The sequence below is a fragment of the Lampetra fluviatilis genome, unplaced genomic scaffold, assembly GCF_964198595.1.
Source record: "Lampetra fluviatilis unplaced genomic scaffold, kcLamFluv1.1 SCAFFOLD_470, whole genome shotgun sequence".
NCBI classification, from domain to species: Eukaryota; Metazoa; Chordata; class Hyperoartia; order Petromyzontiformes; family Petromyzontidae; genus Lampetra; species Lampetra fluviatilis.
This window is the reverse complement of record NW_027620896.1, coordinates 21,943-38,910: the sequence shown is the minus strand read 5'-3', so window position 1 is coordinate 38,910 and position 16,968 is coordinate 21,943. Positions and strand designations below refer to the sequence as shown.

At 48.9% G+C, this 16,968-nt stretch overlaps 1 long non-coding RNA gene across 1 annotated transcript in view; it reads right to left on the bottom strand.

Moving 5' to 3' along the window:
- Positions 1 to 2,035: 2,035 nt before the first annotated feature.
- The window catches only part of LOC144954515 (uncharacterized), a 36,831-nt gene continuing 21,898 nt past the window's right edge, over positions 2,036 to 16,968 (bottom strand). The window contains exons 2-3 of the long non-coding RNA XR_013641247.1: positions 7,016 to 7,076; positions 2,036 to 2,297 (exon numbers count right to left, since the gene is read on the bottom strand). This is a non-coding gene — a long non-coding RNA (uncharacterized LOC144954515). The remainder of the gene's footprint in view (positions 2,298 to 7,015; positions 7,077 to 16,968) is intronic.

Sequence of the window (16,968 nt, the reverse complement as noted above, 5' to 3'; positions counted from 1 at the left end):
CACCCACCCCCCACCCCCACCCACTCACCCACCCCCACCCACCCACCCACTCACCCCACCCACCCCACTCACCCACTCACTCACCCCACCCACCCACCCACCCACCCACCCACCCACTCACCCCACCCACCCACTCACCCCACCCACACCACCCACCCTCCACCCCCCACCCACCCACCCACTCCCCACCACCACCCACCACCACCCACCCCACCCCACCCACCCTCCACCCACCACCCACCCACTCACCCACCCACCCACCCACCCACCCTCACCCCCCACCCACCCACCACTCACCCCACCCACTCACCCACCCCCCCCACTCACCCACCCACCCACCCACTCACCCACCCCCACCCCACCCACCCACCCACCCACCCCACCCACCCCACCCCACCCACCCACTCACCCACCCACCACTCACCCCACCCACCACCCACCCCACACCCACCCACCCACACACCACCACCCACCCACCCACCCACCCCACTCACCCACCACCCCACCCACCCACCCACCCACCCACCCACCCACCCCACCCACCCACCCACTCACCCACCCACCCACCCACCCACTCCACCCACACCCACCCCACCCACCCCACCCACACCACCCACCCACCCACCCCCACCCACCACCCACCCACCCACCCACCCACTCCACCACCCACCCACCCACCCACTCACCCACCCACCCCACACCACCCACCCACCCCACCCACCCCCACCCACACCACCACCCCACCCACCACCACCCACTCACCCACCCACCCACTCAACTCACCCACCCACCACTCACCCACCCACCCACCCACTCACCCACCACTCACCACCCACCCACCCACCCACCCACCACCCACTCACCCACCCACCCACTCACCACCCACCCACCCACCCACCCACTCACCCACCCACCCACCCACCCACTCACCCACCCACCCACCCACTCACCCACCCACCCACTCACCCCACCCACCCACTCACCACTCACCCACCCACCCACTCACCCACCCACCCACTCACACCCACCCACCCACTCACTCACCCACTCACCCACCCACTCACACCACCCACTCACCCACCCACCCACTCACTCACCCACCCACCCACTCACCCACCACCCACTCACCCACCCACCCACTCACCCACTCACCCCACCCACCACTCCACCCACCCACCCCACTCACTCACCCACCCACCCACTCACTCACCCACTTCACCCACCCACTCACCCACCCACTCACCCACCCACCCACTCACCCCACCCACCCACCCACCCACCCACCCACCCACCCACTCACCCACCCACCCACCCACCCACTCACTCACCCACCCACCCACCCACTCACCCCACCCACCCACTCACCCACCCACCCACTCACCCACTCACCCACCCACCCACTCACCCACCCACCCACTCACTCACCCACCCACCCACTCACTCACCCACTCACCCACCCACTCACCCACCCACTCACCCACCCACCCACTCACCCACCCACCCACCCACCCACCCACCAACCCACTCACCCACCCAACCACCAACCCACTCACCAGCCCACCCACCCACCCCACCCACTCACTCACCCACCCACCCTCCCACCCACTCACCCACCCACCCACCCTCCCACCCACTCACCCACCCACCCACCCTCCCACCCACTCACTCACCCACCTACCCACCCACCCACACCACCCACCAACCCACTCACCCACCCAACCACCAACCCACTCACCAGCCCACCCACCCACCCACCCACTCACTCACCCACCCACCCCTCCCACCCACTCACCCACCCACCCACCCTCCCACCCACTCACTCACCCACCCACCCTCCCACCCACTCACCCACCCACCCACCCTCCCACCCACTCACCCACCCACCCACCCTCCCTCCCACCCACTCACTCACCCACCCACCCTCCCACCCACTCACCCACCCACCCACCCACCCTCCCACCCACTCACCCACCCACCCACCCTCCCACCCACTCACCCACCCACCCACCCTCCCACCCACTCACCCACCCACCTTACCACTCTGTGTTGTTGTGCTGCTGTTGCTGCTGGTGCGAGGTAGGGCCCCTGTAGTTCTGGGATCACCAGGAGCGGGTAGCCGTGGTAGGAGCCCGCCCGGCTGAAAGCTCCACTCAAACCACCACCACCACAACCACCTCCACCACCACCACAACCACCACCTCCACCACCACCACAACCACCACCACCCCGTGGCTCAGAGCGAATGCATCTCGGCTCATCTCTGGTCAGGCCCGGCGAGTGAAGTCTGGTGGACTTTTCTAGACACACACAGACACACACACAGACACACACACAGACACACACACAGACACACACACACATACACATATACACACAGACACACACAGACACACACACACACACAGACACACACACACACACAGACACACACACAGACACATACACACAGAGACACACACACAGACACACACACATATACACACAGACACACACAGACAGCCACACAGACACACACACACAGAGACACACACACAGACACACACACAGACACACACAGACACAGACACACACACACACAGACACACACAAACAGACACACAGACACACACACAACATAAGATATGAGATGTTGACTACCTCGCCTGGCGCGCAGGAGGTCATGGGTTCGATCCCTGATCCTCATTAAAAAAGACAAAGATCCCCCATGTAGCCTGAACAGACTGTAGGGGCAAGTGCTGTTCGTAGCGAGTAGCAGCAGCACCTATACACAGACAAAGCTCCCCCCGTGTAGTCTGAACAGACTGTTGGGGCGAGTGCTGTTCGTAGCGAGTAGTAGCAGCAGCTACGCAGGCTACCGGCACTGTGGCACACACAGAGGGGGTGGGTGGCTATCAGCACCACGCTACACCAGGTACTCATTTGAGGCTGAGTCGACCTAGCGGAGGCCCGGGAACGCTTCAGATAAAAGTCACCGTAGGTCATCGTAGCGCTAACCACTGCACCACCGCTCCACATAGACCAGAGCCAGTCCAACAACAGACCTCCTGAATGCCACAGAGATCCAGGCGGTACCGGTCTGGCTCCCGACAGAGGCGTGGCAGCCTCTCCTCCGCATAGACACCAGAGCCAGTCTAACACCAGACCTCCTGTAGTCTACAGAGATCCAGGCGGGGTACCGGTCCAGCTCCTGACAGAGTAGTGGCAGCCTCTCCTCCACAAAGACACCAGAACCAGTCTAACACCAGACCTGCTGTAGTCTACAGAGATCCAGGCGGTACCGGTCCAGCTCCTGACAGAGGCGTGGCAGCCCTCCCCTCTACATAGACACCAGAGCCAGTCTAACACCAGACCTCCTGTAATCTACAGAGATCCAGGTGGTACTGGTCCAACTCCTGACAGAAGAGTGGCAGCCTCTCCTTTTCATGGACACATCAATAAAGTTAACAAGACCTCGTGTATTCAACAACGGTCCAGGCGGGTACTGGTCCAGCTCCCGACAGAGGAGTGGCAGCCTCTCATCAACATAGACACCAGAGCCAGTCTAACACCAGACCTCCTGTAATCTACAGAGATCCAGGCAAGGGTACCGGTCCAGCTCCTGACAGAGGAGTGGCAGCCTCTCCTCCACAAAGACACCAGAACCAGTCTAACACCAGACCTCCTGTAATCTACAGAGGTTCATGTGGGTACCGGTCCAGTTCCTGACAGAGTAGTGGCAGCCTCTCCTCCACATAGACACCAGAGCCAGTCTAACACCAGACCTCCTGTAGTCTACAGAGATCCAGACGGTACCAGTCTAACTCCTGACAGAAGAGTGGCAGCCTCTCCTCCGCATAGACACCAGAGCCAGTCTAACACCAGACCTCCTGTAGTCTACAGAGATCCAGGCGGGTACTGGTCCAACTCCTGACAGAAGAGTGGCAGCCTCTACTTTTCATGGACACATCAATAAAGTTAACAAGACCTCGTGTATTCAACAACGGTCCAGGCGGGTACCGGTCCAGCTCCCGACAGAAGAGTGGCAGCCTCTCCTCCACAAAGACACCAGAACCAGTCTAACACCAGACCTCCTGTAATCTACAGAGGTTCATGTGGTACCGGTCCAGCTCCTGACAGAGGAGCGATTGAAGCGTCGTCGATTTTTGTTATTTTTTTTGAACCTTTCCACGTGAACTAAAAAAAAAATTAAACTTAATTAAATAAAAATTCTAACAGAGTTGTGGCCGAAACGTCGTGAGAATTTTTTTATATATATCAGATGTTTGATGTTCTTTTTGGTTCTTTCGGTAAAGTCACGTAGAAGGGAAATAATAAAATAATATTAATATAAAACAATATTCTAATAAGGTTTTTCCCTTTTTTCTGGCAACAAAAACTGACACCTTTAGCAAGGAATCCTGTTGACATTAGCCACAATACTTGCAGTCAAATGCAAACAAAAAACGTTTTGTTGCCAGAAAAAAGGGGAAAAACCCTATTAGTATATGTTGGTACTGGCAAAGGAGTTCACATGAAGATAAAAAATATTGTTTACATTTTTTCATAATTTTAAATATTTTGCTTCTTGGTTCTTTCGGTAAAGTCATCACGTAGAAGGGAAGTAATAAAATAATACAAATAAAACATTATAAAATAATGAAACTAAAACAAAATAAAATAATACAAATAAAACATGATAAAATAATGAAACTAAACAAAATAAAATAATAAAAATTAAACGAAATAAAATAATGAAACTAAACAAAATAAAATAATAAAAATAAAACATAATAAAATAATGAAACTAAAACAAAATAAAATAATACAAATAAAACATGATAAAATAATGAAACTAAAACAAAATAAAATAATACAAATAAAACATAATAAAATAATGAAACTAAAACAAAATAAAATAATAAAAATTAAACGAAATAAAATAATGAAACTAAAACAAAATAAAATAATAAAACTAAAACATAATAAAATAATGAAACTAAAACAAAATAAAATAATAAAAATAAAACGAAATAAAATAATGAAACTAAAACAAAATAAAATAATAAAAATAAAACGAAATAAAATAATGAAACTAAAACAAAATAAAATAATAAAAATAAAACGAAATAAAATAATGAAACTAAAACGAAATAAAATAATAAAAATAAAACGAAATAAAATAATTCTCACGACGTTTCGGCCACAACGCAAGCAGCCGTCCTCAGGTGAAAAATCCCTGCAGTCACGAAAGCTTTAAATCGAAATGTTATTATTTTATTATTTCCCTTTCTACGTGACTTTACCGAAAGAACCAAGAATGTGAATCTTCAAGTCGTCACCACGAAAACTTCTCAAAACTCTTTGCTACTTCTAGATTTGAAGCTTTCGTGACTGCAAGGCATCATCTTCTTAGGTTTTTTCGGTAAAGTCACGTAGGTAAAACATCAAAATTAATGAAAATAAAATAAAATAAAATAAAAAAATCACGACGTTTCGGAGGCAACACAAGTCTCCGTCATCAGGTGGCACCGTCACAGCCACATTTGCTGTTCTTTGCACCTCACAGCAGCGTCAATCAGACCATCAGCAACAACTCGTGACGTGGAACAACGGTAGGGGTCACCGCGTGAACCACCGTGTGTGTGTGTGTGTCACTGTGTGTGTGTGTGTGTCTGTGTGTGTGTGTGTGTCTGTGTGTGTGTCTGTGTGTGTGTGTCACTGTGTGTGTGTGTGTCTGTGTGTGTGTCTGTGTGTCTGTGTGTCTGTCTGTGTGTGTGTCTGTGTGTCTGTGTGTCTGTGTGTGTGTGTCTGTGTGTCACTGTGTGTGTGTGTCTGTGTGTGTCTGTGTCTGTGTGTGTGTGTCTGTGTGTGTGTGTCTGTGTGTGTCTGTGTGTGTGTCTGTCTGTGTGTGTGTCACTGTGTGTGTGTTTGTGTGTCTGTGTGTGTGTCTGTGTGTCTGTGTGTGTGTCTGTGTGTCTGTGTGTGTCTGTCTGTGTGCGTGTCTGTGTGTGTGTCTGTGTGTCTGTGTGTGTGTGTCTGTGTGTCACTGTGTGTGTGTCTGTGTCTGTGTGTGTGTGTCTGTGTGTGTGTGTGTGTGTGTCACTGTGTGTGTGTTTGTGTGTCTGTGTGTGTGTCTGTGTGTGTGTCTGTGTGTCTGTGTGTGTGTCTGTGTGTGTGTCTGTGTGTGTCTGTCTGTGTGTCTGTGTGTGTGTCTGTGTGTGTGTCTGTGTGTGTCAGTGTCTGTGTGTCTGTGTGTCACTGTGTGTGTGTGTCAGTGTCACTGTGTGTGTCTCTGTGTGTGTCACTGTGTGTGTCACTGTGTGTGTCTGTGTGTCACTGTGTGTGTGTGTCAGTGTCACTGTGTGTGTCTCTGTGTGTGTCACTGTGTGTGTCACTGTGTGTGTCACTGTGTGTGTCTGTGTGTGTGTGTGTGCTTGTGTCTGTGGGTCTGTGGGTGTGTATGTGTGTGGGTGTATGGGTCTGTCTGTGTGTGTCACTGTGTGTGTCACTGTGTGTGTCACTGTGTCACTGTGTGTGTCACTGTGTGTCACTGTGTGTGTCTGTGTGTGTGTGGGGAGCGGTAGTGTAGCGGTTAGCGCGCTGCGCTATGAACCTGGCGACCCGGGTTCGATTCCCGCTCACGGCCAACACCAGTGACGATTATCTGAACCGGTCCTGGGCCTCCCCAAGGTCGACTCAGCCTTAAATGAGTAACCTGGTGCGGTGTGTAAACATCGCCACTGGGGAGACAAAGGCGGTCGGGCGTGGTGCTGGCCACCCACCCCCTCGTGTGCCGTTCCGGCCTTCATAGGTGCTCGCTAACAGCACTTGCCCCTACAGTCTGTTAAGGCTATACGGGGGATCTTTTGTCTGTCTGTGTGTGTCACTGTGTGTGTCTGTGTGTGTGTCTGTGTGGGTGTCTGTGTGTGTGTCACTGTGTGTGTGTCACTGTGTGTGTGTGTCTGTGTGTGTGTGTGTCACTGTGTGTGTCACTGTGTCTGTGTGTGTGTGTCTGTGTGTGTAGCTGTTGAGGTACCTTCCCCCGGCTGGTTTCTGGGTTTGTCTCTGAATTCGTCATCACCATGACGCCTGTCAACCTGCACACAGACAGACACACACACACAGACAGATACACACACAGTGACACACACACAGACACACACACAGACACACACAGATACACACACACAGACAGATACACACACAGTGATACACACACACAGATACACACACACAGACAGATACACACACACATACACACAGACAGATACACACACACACTAATACAAAGACAAAGAGAAAATATCCCCCATATAGCCTTAACAGACTGTAACCTCACAAAAATCTCACAAAAATCTCGCAAATCACCACAATTTTTACATTTATGAGGGAAAAACGCGCTCTGTTTATCTGACTATTAAATACACATTTTATATTTTAGTAAATAAATGCATTCTGTGTATATACAGCATCTATATACTGGGCACACAAACTGCGTACTAACAATATAATATATTGATAATTGGTTTTTTACCCTTCTATCTGGCAATAAAACTGACACCTCTTTACAAGGAGTCATGTTTGCATAGACCACAATACCTGCAGCCATAATGCAAACAAAAAACACAACTCTGATGATGTATAAGCACTGTCCTTGAAGTTGATTGGTCCACACCCGAGACAGCTTTCCTTAGAGCCTAGTCTCACATGGTCCTTGAAGTTGATTGGTCCACACCCGAGACAGCTTTCCTTAGAGCCTAGTCTCACATGGTCCTTGAAGTTGATTGGTCCACACCCGAGACAGCTTTCCTTAGAGCCTAGTCTCACATGGTCCTTGAAGTTGATTGGTCCACACCCGAGACAGCTTTCCTTAGAGCCTAGTCTCACATGGTCCTTGAAGCTGATTGGTCCACACCAGAGACAGCTTTCCTTAGAGCCTAGTCTCACATGGTCCTTGAAGTTGATTGGTCCACACCCGAGACAGCTTTCCTTAGAGCCTAGTCTCACATGGTCCTTGAAGTTGATTGGTCCACACCCGAGACAGCTTTCCTTAGAGCCTAGTCTCACATGGTCCTTGAAGTTGATTGGTCCACACCCGAGACAGCTTTCCTTAGAGCCTAGTCTCACATGGTCCTTGAAGTTGATTGGTCCACACCCGAGACAGCTTTCCTTAGAGCCTAGTCTCACATGGTCCTTGAAGTTGATTGGTCCACACCCGAGACAGCTTTCCTTAGAGCCTAGTCTCACATGGTCCTTGAAGTTGATTGGTCCACACCCGAGACAGCTTTCCTTAGAGCCTAGTCTCACATGGTGTTGGACCAGATGACGCCAAAAGGCGCACAACTCAAAGACAACGCACCATCAGAGTATGAGAGCTCGGGGCAAGCATCTACACTATGGGAACCTCATTTGCCAGCAAACATGACTCCTTGTAAATCTGAGATCAGATTTGGAATCAGCACCCTGAGATTAGTCTAGAACAGCTGCAAAAGTCCAGGCCAGAAAAGAAAAACAATTTTGTTGACCAGTGTAATCGATAATCTATATATAATAATCGATAATCTATATTTAATAATCGATCATCTATATTTAATAGAGTCTGGAGACGCGATTTGGGCCGCGTGCAAAAACGCTGCGGCGTTGACGTCACAAAGGGGGCGTCACGTGGGGGGTCTGATTTGCATAGCGCGTGGCCGTTATGCAAATTTTGTGTGTGTGCGTTAAATAAATAAATAATTCGTTCATTCACTCGCTCGCTTCGCATTTAATCGGATTAAATTCGTTACTTTGGCAACTAAATCTTTGGGGATAACCGAAGAAAAATAAAATATTAAATTGTAATAGCCGAGGGTAAAATCGAATGTGTCTCTAACCAGTTTAAAGCAGCTTGCGTTTCGAAAGCATAGTTAAATTATAAATATTATAAGAACCATTCGTGTCTAGTTATAATGATTAAAAATTAGCGGTGTGTGTGTGTGTGTATTAAATCAGGTTATGTTTATCAGTCAATATCATCTATATATCGTATGAATGTTTAAGCGAGGTTTTTATTGGAATTATTAGGTTTGAGAAAATAAATTTAATTCTTTTTTTGTGAATTTGTGTGTAAAACCAAATACGACAAAAAATATTATAAAAATAATATAGCTAAAATAATAGTCACATTTGTGAGGTAAAATCGATGTTTTTCCTTCAGATAAACCAATTTACGTTTCGCTAGCGTTTAAAATTAAAATTATATTCATTGTACACAACATATGTGTCCAATTATAACGTGAGAAAAATACCGCGGTATACACATCAGTGTGTATTAAATAAGATTCGATTAATCGGTAAATATGATGTATAAATAATGCCATTTTTTTGGCGGGATTATTGATATTAATTAAGAATAGGAAAATAAATGATCTTAAGTAAAGTCACGTAGAAGGGAAGTAATAAAAAAAGTAAAACTAATAACGGCAGCTACAATAATCAAATTTCTGAGGTAAAATCGATGTTTTTCTTCCAGATAAACCAATTTACGTTTCGATAGCATCTAAAATTATAATCAAATATTACAAAATAATGTATCGAATTCTAATGTGACCAAAATATCGCTGTAAATCTATCAATATATATTAAATCAGATTCGGTACATCATTAAATATGATGTAAATATAATATCAATAATATGATGGGATTATTCAAATTATATAAATAAGTTAATACATTTAAATTCTTATTTTTCGCAACTTTGTCAACTGAATATATGAATAAACATGATAGTATTGGCAATAATAATCGTATTTATGAGGTAAAATCGATGACTCTCTATCGAGTCAAGTAATTTATGTATCGATAGCTTTAAAATTGATCATTATGTATAATTATAAACAATGAATATTATATTACATATTGCTATTCTAATATATTAGTCTACATATTAAATGTTTACTATTTACATATTAATCAAATATAATATTAATGTATTCATATGTTATATGAATGTTGTTAATCATATTTAGAAAAACATTAATGTTTTATTTATTTATATATTATGTGTGAGTCAAATTATAATGGGAGCGGTGGTGCAGTGGTTAGCGCACTGTGTGTGTGTGAGTGGTGGGAGTGGTGGTGCAGTGGTTAGCGCACTGTGTGTGTGAGTGGGGAGTGGTGGTGCAGTGGTTAGCGCACTGTGTGGGGAGTGGTGGTGCAGTGGTTAGCGCACTGTGTATGTGAGTGGGGAGTGGTGGTGCAGTGGTTAGCGCACTGTGTGGGGAGTGGTGGTGCAGTGGTTAGCGCACTGTGTGTGTGTGTGTGTGGGGAGTGGTGGTGCAGTGGTTAGCGCACTGTGTGTGTGTGTGTGTGGGGAGTGGTGGTGCAGTGGTTAGCGCACTGTGTGTGTGGGGAGTGGTGGTGCAGTGGTTAGCGCACTGTGTGTGTGGGGGGGGGGGGGAGTGGTGGTGCAGTGGTTAGCGCACTGTGTGTGTGTGGAGAGTGGTGGTGCAGTGGTTAGCGCACTGTGTGTGGGGGGGGGGGGGAGTGGTGGTGCAGTGGTTAGCGCACTGTGTGTGTGGGGGGGGGGAGTGGTGGTGCAGTGGTTAGCGCACTGTGTGTGTGTGGGGGGGGGAGTGGTGGTGCAGTGGTTAGCGCACTGTGTGTGTGTGTGTGGAGAGTGGTGGTGCAGTGGTTAGCGCACTGTGTGTGTGGGGGGGGGGGGAGTGGTGGTGCAGTGGTTAGCGCACTGTGTGTGTGGGGGGGGGGAGTGGTGGTGCAGTGGTTAGCGCACTGTGTGTGTGTGTGGGGGGGGGGGGAGTGGTGGTGCAGTGGTTAGCGCACTGTGTGTGTGTGTGTGGAGAGTGGTGGTGCAGTGGTTAGCGCACTGTGTGTGTGTGTGTGGGGAGAGTGGTGGTGCAGTGGTTAGCGCACTGTGTGTGTGTGGGGGGGGGGGGGAGTGGTGGTGCAGTGGTTAGCGCACTGTGTGTGTGTGGAGAGTGGTGGTGCAGTGGTTAGCGCACTGTGTGTGTGTGGGGAGTGGTGGTGCAGTGGTTAGCGCACTGTGTGTGAGTGGGGAGTGGTGGTGCAGTGGTTAGCGCACTGTGTGTGTGTGTGTGTGGAGAGTGGTGGTGCAGTGGTTAGCGCACTGTGTGTGTGTGGGGAGTGGTGGTGCAGTGGTTAGCGCACTGTGTGTGTGTGGAGAGTGGTGGTGCAGTGGTTAGCGCACTGTGTGTGTGTGAGTGGGGAGTGGTGGTGCAGTGGTTAGCGCACTGTGTGTGTGAGTGGGGAGTGGTGGTGCAGTGGTTAGCGCACTGTGTGTGTGAGTGGGGAGTGGTGGTGCAGTGGTTAGCGCACTGTGTGTGTGTGTGGAGTGGTGGTGCAGTGGTTAGCGCACTGTGTGTGTGTGGGGAGTGGTGGTGCAGTGATTAGCGCACTGTGTGTGTGAGTGGGGAGTGGTGGTGCAGTGGTTAGCGCACTGTGTGTGTGTGGAGAGTGGTGGTGCAGTGGTTAGCGCACTGTGTGTGTGAGTGGGGAGTGGTGGTGCAGTGGTTAGCGCACTGTGTGTGTGTGGGGAGTGGTGGTGCAGTGGTTAGCGCACTGTGTGTGTGTGGGGAGTGGTGGTGCAGTGATTAGCGCACTGTGTGTGTGAGTGGGGAGTGGTGGTGCAGTGGTTAGCGCACTGTGTGTGTGTGGGGAGAGTGGTGGTGCAGTGGTTAGCGCACTGTGTGTGTGTGTGGGGAGTGGTGGTGCAGTTTGTTAGCGCACTGTGTGTGTGTGGGGAGTGGTGGAGCAGTGGTTAGCGCACTGTGTGTGTGTGTGTGGGGAGTGGTGGTGCAGTGGTTAGCGCACTGTGTGTGTGTGTGGGGAGTGGTGGTGCAGTGGTTAGCGCACTGTGTGTGTGTGGGGAGTGGTGGTGCAGTGGTTAGCGCACTGTGTGTGTGTGTGGGGAGTGGTGGTGCAGTGGTTAGCGCACTGTGTGTGTGTGAGTGAGGAGTGGTGGTGCAGTGGTTAGCGCACTGTGTGTGTGTGAGTGGGGAGTGGTGGTGCAGTGGTTAGCGCACTGTGTGTGTGTGTGGGGAGTGGTGGTGCAGTGGTTAGCGCACTGTGTGTGTGTGGGGAGTGGTGGTGCAGTGGTTAGCGCACTGTGTGTGTGTGTGGGGAGTGGTGGTGCAGTGGTTAGCGCACTGTGTGTGTGTGAGTGAGGAGTGGTGGTGCAGTGGTTAGCGCACTGTGTGTGTGTGAGTGGGGAGTGGTGGTGCAGTGGTTAGCGCACTGTGTGTGTGTGGGGGGGGAGTGGTGGTGCAGTGGTTAGCGCACTGTGTGTGTGTGTGTGGAGAGTGGTGGTGCAGTGGTTAGCGCACTGTGTGTGTGTGGGGGGGGAGTGGTGGTGCAGTGGTTAGCGCACTGTGTGTGTGTGTGGGGAGTGGTGGTGCAGTGGTTAGCGCACTGTGTGTGTGTGTGGGGAGTGGTGGTGCAGTGGTTAGCGCACTGTGTGTGTGAGTGGGGAGTGGTGGTGCAGTGATTAGCGCACTGTGTGTGTGTGTGTGGGGAGTGGTGGTGCAGTGGTTAGCGCACTGTGTGTGTGAGTGGGGAGTGGTGGTGCAATGGTTAGCGCACTGTGTGTGTGTGTGTGGAGTGGTGGTGCAGTGGTTAGCGCACTGTGTGTGTGTGTGGGGAGTGGTGGTGCAGTGGTTAGCGCACTGTGTGTGTGGGGAGAGTGGTGGTGCAGTGGTTAGCACACTGTGTGTGTGAGTGGGGAGTGGTGGTGCAATGGTTAGCGCACTGTGTGTGTGTGTGGGGAGTGGTGGTGCAGTGGTTAGTGCACTGTGTGTGAGTGAGTGGGGAGTGGTGGTGCAGTGGTTAGCGCACTGTGTGTGTGTGAGTGGGGAGTGGTGGTGCAGTGGTTAGCTCACTGTGTGTGTGTGAGTGGGGAGTGGTGGTGCAGTGGTTAGCGCACTGTGTGTGTGTGAGTGGGGAGTGGTGGTGCAGTGGTTAGCGCACTGTGTGTGAGTGGGGAGTGGTGGTGCAGTGGTTAGCGCACTGTGTGTGTGGAGAGTGGTGGTGCAGTGGTTAGCGCACTGTGTGTGTGAGAGTGGGGAGTGGTGGTGCAGTGGTTAGCGCACTGTGTGTGTGAGTGGGGAGGGGTGGTGCAGTGATTAGCGCACTGTGTGTGTGAGAGTGGTGGTGCAGTGGTTAGCGCACTGTGTGTGTGTGGGGAGTGGTGGTGCAGTGGTTAGCGCACTGTGTGTGTGAGTGTTTGTGGGGAGTGGTGGTGCAGTGGTTAGCGCACTGTGTGTGTGAGTGTGTGTGGGGAGTGGTGGTGCAGTGGTTAGCGCACTGTGTGTGTGAGTGTGTGGGGAGTGGTGGTGCAGTGGTTAGCGCACTGTGTGTGTGAGTGTGTGGGGAGTGGTGGTGCAGTGGTTAGCGCACTGTGTGTGTGAGTGTTTGTGGGGAGTGGTGGTGCAGTGGTTAGCGCACTGTGTGTGTGAGTGTGTGTGGGGAGTGGTGGTGCATTGGTTAGCGCACTGTGTGTGTGAGTGTGTGTGGGGAGTGGTGGTGCAGTGGTTAGCGCACTGTGTGTGTGAGTGTTTGTGGGGAGTGGTGGTGCAGTGGTTAGCGCACTGTGTGTGTGAGTGTGTGTGGGGAGTGGTGGTGCAGTGGTTAGCTCACTGTGTGTGTGAGTGTGTGTGGGGAGTGGTGGTGCAGTGGTTAGCGCACTGTGTGTGTGAGTGTTTGTGGGGAGTGGTGGTGCAGTGGTTAGCGCACTGTGTGTGTGAGTGTGTGTGGGGAGTGGTGGTGCAGTGGTTAGCGCACTGTGAGTGTGTGTGTGTGGGGAGTGGTGGTGCAGTGGTTAGCGCACTGTGTGTGTGTGTGTGAGCGGTAGTGCAGTGGTTAGCGCACTGTGTGTGTGAGCGGGGAGTGGTGGTGCAGTGGTTAGCGCACTGTGTGTGTGGGGAGTGGTGGTGCAGTGGTTAGCGCACCATGTGTGTGTGTGTGTGAGCGGGGAGTGGTGGTGCAGTGAGTGGGTAGGTGAGTGGGTGAGTGAGTGGGTGAGTGAGTGAGTGAGTGGGTGAGTGAGTGAGTGGGTGAGTGAGTGAGTGAGTGGGTGGGTGAGTGAGTGAGTGGGTGAGTCAGTGAGTGAGTGGGTGAGTGAGTGGGTGGGTGAGTGAATGGGTGGGTGAGTGGGTGGGTAGGTAAGTAGGTGAGTGGGTGGGTGAGTGGGTGGGTGAGTGGGTGAGTGGATGGATGGGCGAGTGGGTGGGTGGTGGTGCAGTGAGTGGGTAGGTGAGTGAGTGAGTGGGTAGGTGAGTGAGTGAGTGGGGAGTGAGTGAGTGAGTGGGTGAGTGAGTTAGTGGGTGAATGAGTGATTGAGTCAATGAGTAAGTGAGTGAGTGAGTGGGTGAGTCAGTGAGTGAGTGGTTGTGTGGGTGAGTGAGTGAGTGGCTGAGTGAGTGGGTGAGTCAGTGGGTGAGTGAGTGAGTGGGTGATTGAGGCATACTGGGGTATCTGTGTCTGTGTGTGACTGCACTTGCCCCTACACCGCTGCTGGGTGCTACCCGGGGTAGCTTTGTCTGTGCCGCGCTCCGAAACCCGAGCGCTAATCTCGGAATAACAATGGGAAAGAAATAAATATATTAATCGATTGTTACTTTGTAATGAAAGCGACTAGCGACGCGAAAGTAACATTGCCGAGGGAAAGTCGATGTATCTGCACACGAACACGCAAAAATCTGAGCGATCAGATCGACAGTTTTATTTCGATATATATTATATTGATAACTAGAAATCTAAATGTATTGTCATTTTATTACTAAAGCGGCTATCAAAACAAGACTCATATTTTCGAGGGAAATTTGATGCCTCTGCACACGAAAACGCCAAAATCGGAGCGATCAAATCAACAGTTTTATTTCATATATATTGATAACTAGAAATATATCGTGGTTTTATCAATAAAGTAGCTATCAACACAAGAATATTATTTTCGAGGGAAATTCGATGTCTCTGCACACGAAAACGCCAAAATCGGAGCGCTCAGATCGACATTTTAATTCTGATATATATTGATAACTATATAAATATATCGTGGTTTTATCACTAAAGCGGTTATCAATACAAGACTCATATTTTCGAGGGAAAGTCGATGTCTTTGCACACGAAAACGCAAAATTCGGAGCGCTCAGATCGACAATTTTATTTCGATATATATTTATAACTATATAAATCTATCGTGATTTTATCACTATAGCGGCTATCAATACAAGACTCATATTTTCGAGGGAAATTCGATGTCTCTGCACACGAAAACGCCAAAATTGGAGCGCTCAGATCAACATTTTAATTCTGATATATATTGATAACCATATAAATATATCGTGGTTTTATCACTAAAGTAGCTATCAACACAAGAATATTTTTTTCGAGGGAAAGTGAATGTCTCTGCACACGAACACCCAAAAATCGGAGCGCTCAGATCGACAGTTTTATTTCGATATGTATTGACAACCATATAAATATATCGTGGTTTTAAATTTAAAGTAGCTATCAACACAAGATTCATATTTTCGAGGGAAAATCCGTGTCTCTTCACGTGAATACTCAACATTCGGCGCGATTAGATCCATAGTTAATTTTTGATGTTTATTGATTACTACATATATATGAATCTAATTCGATTTAAAGCTTTCGTGACTGCAGGGATTCATCTTCTTGGTTCTTTCGGTAAATTCACGTAGAAGGGAAATAATAAAAATAAAACATGATAAAATAATTGTATTATTATAATACAATTATAAAATAATTGTATTATTACAATACAATTATTTTAAAAAATAAAACAGGATAAAATAATTTTATTATTATTATACAATTATTTTATAAAATAAAACAGAATAAAATTCTATTTTTATTATAATAAAAGAATGAATTATGTTTTATTTTTTATTATTTTATTATTTCCCTTTCTACGTGACTTTACCAAAAGAACCAAGCATCTGAATCAGAGGTCGCAAACGGATTTTGATTCCTTACCTGTACCCGTACCTGGCCGCACCAGGGTCACAAACGGCTACCCGTACCCGTACCCTACCCGAAATGAGTGACAAACGGTGACTCACCAGTGACTCACGGCCTACCCGTACCCGGCCGCACCAGGGTCGCAAACAGGTACCCGTACCCGGCCGGGTACGGGTAGCCGGGTATCGGGTAGGGTACGGGTATCAGGTACCCGGTTGCGACCTCTGATCTGAATCGCTGCAGTTACGAATGACGCTTTAAATCAGAAAGTCTTTGAGCTGTGTTACGTTTTGATTTCGATAATTTTATCTCTTCGATTAAAGCTTAACATCAAACTCTTATTTCGTTAAAGTCACCTGATGACGGACGCTTGCATTATCAAAAATGGGATCGATTAGACACCATCTTTATTTTGAAATATATTGATAAGCATCGTGAATATATCTGATTACTCGATAGTTGATGCGGCTATCGACGCGGGGTTTCTATTTCTGAGGGAAAGTCGACGTCTCTGAACACGATCACCCAAAAATGGGATCGATTAGACACCATCTTTATTTTGATATATATTGATAAGCATCGTGAATATATCTGATTACTCGATAGTTGAAGCAGCTATCGACGCGGGGTTTCTATTTCTGAGGGAAAATCGACTCATCTGAACATGAACACCCAAAAATAGGATCGATTAGACACCATCTTTATTTTGATATATATTGATAAGCATCGTGAATATATCGGATTACTCGATAGTTGAAGCAGCTATCGACGCGGGGTTTCTATTTCTGAGGGAAAGTCGACGTCTCTGAACACGATCACCCAAAAATGGGATCGATTAGACACCATCTTTATTTTGATATATATTGATAAGCATGAACGCACAAAAATCCGAGTGATTCCACCATTATTGTATGATGATACCGTATATATGTGTGAACATTTATATTAATATATTGTTACTTGATAACAAAACTATCCACAAACACGGTAATC